Source organism: Fragaria vesca, linkage group LG4 (assembly GCF_000184155.1).
Source record: "Fragaria vesca subsp. vesca linkage group LG4, FraVesHawaii_1.0, whole genome shotgun sequence".
Lineage (NCBI taxonomy): Eukaryota > Viridiplantae > Streptophyta > Magnoliopsida > Rosales > Rosaceae > Fragaria > Fragaria vesca.
In genome coordinates, this window is record NC_020494.1 from 9938905 (window position 1) to 9942400 (window position 3496).

Genomic DNA, 3496 nt, shown 5'->3' on the forward strand with positions numbered 1-3496 from the left:
AATATGAAATTTTCGAATTAGGGTTGTCCATCTGCAAGGGAGATTTTCTTAATCTTTTCAGTAAATTTTCCTTGGAGGTGGTCCCCGCACGACTTACTCTGGGTTTCAGGGTGAAATTCGGGGTGGGTCGTGTCAAATATAAAGTTCTTAAACACCGGAATCAATAATGCAACAATCATCTCGTGCATAAAAAAAAATAGAGGTACTCAAATAATGATAATTTCACTACACAACCATGAACTAATCCAATAACAAAACGGCAATGCATTTATACGAATTCAAAAACGCCGCAATCAAATCAAACCCCCCATAAATATATTGAGGAAACACACTAAGAAGTTTCTGACATCAAACTTCATCATCTCTTTATCAAACACACTAAGAAGTTTGGACATTAAAAGCAATAACAACAATAACAACGGCTGCTATTCAACACCTTCCAACTAAAACAATATCCTCCGATCATCTAACTTTTCAAATTTTCAACTCTGTAATCCAATATATCAAACAACCAAAATCAAGATCAAAGATTCACAAGCGACCGGAAATCATCAAGAAACACCAAAACGCCACCACTACCAACAAAATCTCATATAATGAAGGCAAATAAAGTGAGAAAGGGGACTCACTTTAGGCTTAAAGGAGGTAAACGGTGGTGGACTGGAGGGCGTGGAGGCGGAGCAGGCAAGCCGGCGGAGCAGACGAAGCAGGCGAGCAGCAGAGGGCGACCGGGAGAGGGAGAGGGGAGACCGGGAGAGGGAGAGGGCGACCGGGAGAGAGAGATTGGGCTTTGCTAGGAGGTGGTGGAGGTTGTGGAGCGACGGCGTCACGGCGAGGCGGGCGAGGAGGTGGAGGTGGTGTTTAGGGTTTAGTCTCGCAGACTGGAGAGGTTGTCGAGCACAGCGCTGGGATATACCTGACAACTTTAGCCGACGAAATAAATATTTTGTCGGCTTAAGCTATAAAATCTCGTCGGCTAAGACTAAACTCATCGGCTAAACGTTGAAATTCGTCAGCTAAACCCTTGAAATTCGTCGGCTAAAGTACTTTTTATACATTGGGCAAATTGTGATTGTGATGATCAAACTTGAGAAACGGAAATCTGACCGTCAGATCTGACCATCATGATATAATACATGTATGGGAAAAAATTCAACTTGATCCGACAAGGTTAAGAGCTCGATCCGAACGGTCAATTCCGTAAGTCAAACCCCTAAACGCACGGAAAAGGTCATTGGACCGTCTAAATTTCGTATTTTGGCCGGACCTTCAACTGAAAATAGTTTTAAATCGATGAGACACAACAAGTCATATAAAACTTTTACGGAAAATAACCACCGACATTAGGGCTACCCATAGGGAGAAAGAATGGAAAATTGCATTGATCGTAACTATCGGCACTGAGACTTTACCGGAATACCTTGATTTTTCAACCGTAGACGTATTTCACCATTCTGGTCATATCTTATTTCATGAATTTTTTACGTTTGAAGGTTCTACGTTTAGTTTGTTTTTGAAACAGAACATTTACTTAACACTTGGTAAACAAGTTATACAACATTAGTAGGCATGTTGTGATTGTGATGATCAAACTTGAGAAACAAAAATCCGACCGTCAGATCTGACCATCATAATAAAATACATGTATGGGAAAAAATTCAACTTGATCCGACAAGGTTAAGGGCTCGATCCGGACGGTCAATCCCGTAAGTCAAACCCCTAAACGCACGGAAAAGATCATTGGATCGTCTAAATTACGTATTTTGGCCGGACCTTCAACTGAAAATAGTTTCAAACCGATGAGACCCAACAAGTCATATAAAAATTTTAGGGTTTAGGGTTTAGCCGACGAAATATTAGGGTATTCGTCGGCTAACCTCATCTTAGCCGACAAATTATGACTTATTTCGTGGGCTAAGATGATTTAAGTCGACGAATTATGGTATATTTCGTCGACTAAGATGGTTTAAGCCGACGAATTATGGTATATTTTGTCAGCTAAAGTATAAAAAATACATTAAAAAAATAGAAGGTTTAAACCATACTAACTTCCTGTTCATATATATCACCAAAATTCATATAAAATAACAGAAATATGAATTCAACATATATAAACTATAAAGGTTAATTATACATTCTTTTTTATTACAAATTAATGTAATCGGAATTAAAACTAAGGCTCGTAATCGGAATCATCCGATGAGTCTTCTTCGGTGTCAGAATTAATTTCTGGTAATCTATGCATTTCCTCATCACCAGAGTCTTCGTCTGTTTCTTGATTTGGATCAACATCAATAAGCCTTGGCTCTTAATCACGAATTCGCACCGAATGACCCGCTTTAAAATTACTAAGGCGAATGGTAAAAGAGTTAGGAATACCTATTGCGCTGGGCTCTTGATACGCAACATCTTCTTCCTCGTCTTCGGCCTCTCCAAGTGTAGCCGCCCGGTAAATGTTTTGAGGGTGCACAAGGTTGACTACTTTCCACGCGTCACCCTCAGCAAGATCATCAAGATAAAACACTTGTTTTACCGATGTGGCAAAAACGAACGGGTCATCTTCGTAAGAACTTGTAGTAGTGTTTACCGATAATATTCCGTACTGATCGGTCTTCATGCTCTGCGGTCTAGTATCAAACCATCTACACTTAAAGAGGTGCACTGTCATGTCTTGCTCATAAACTAGTTCCACCACTGAATGGAGAACATCATAATAATCAACTCCATTCCGCCCACCATGCGCCATCACCCCAAAATTCTGTGTTCTCCGTCTGCTGTCTCTCTGTTCACATATAAATTGCACGCCATTCACTTTGCACATCGAATAAACTCTTGACATTATCGGCTTCATCGCTAGAAGTCTTAGTTCGTGCGACCAATTTGGGTAACCATCAAATTGAATATGGTTCATATGCAACCAACCATTCAACTGTAAATATGGATAATTATGCAATAAACATAAACACGTACAGAAATATTGAATTACGTACCCAGCCGCTAAAATAGTTTGCGAACTCTTTGTTCTGGTAATCGAGATCACCTTGAATGTCTGGACAATTTAGATGGATGTCTTTTCAGTATTCAACTTCTGGACAGTTAATCAATACCCACCAGTGGACAATGACTAGCTCATATGGTTGCAACTTGTAGGAGTCTGGCAAAATACCATAAACTTCAACATCACTGGAGAGTATGGAAAGATTGAACTTCAGTACAGCTACAGGTATGGTTTGCGGAGTTTCCTTCAACACTTCTAAATACAACTTCATGTAGGTGACGCACTCGTGCGCAATATATGCTTCAGCTATACATCCTTCAGGAGTGGATTTATTAGCCACATAATCTTTGTAGTCTCCAAGTTGCCTATAAATCAAGTTGCAAAGTGTTATGATTATTCAACATGTATATATATTGAGGAATTCAGGTGTAAAAAAACATACCTTTCCATGGGATACATCCAAGTGTAGTGTACTGGACCGGTAAACAACAATTGCTC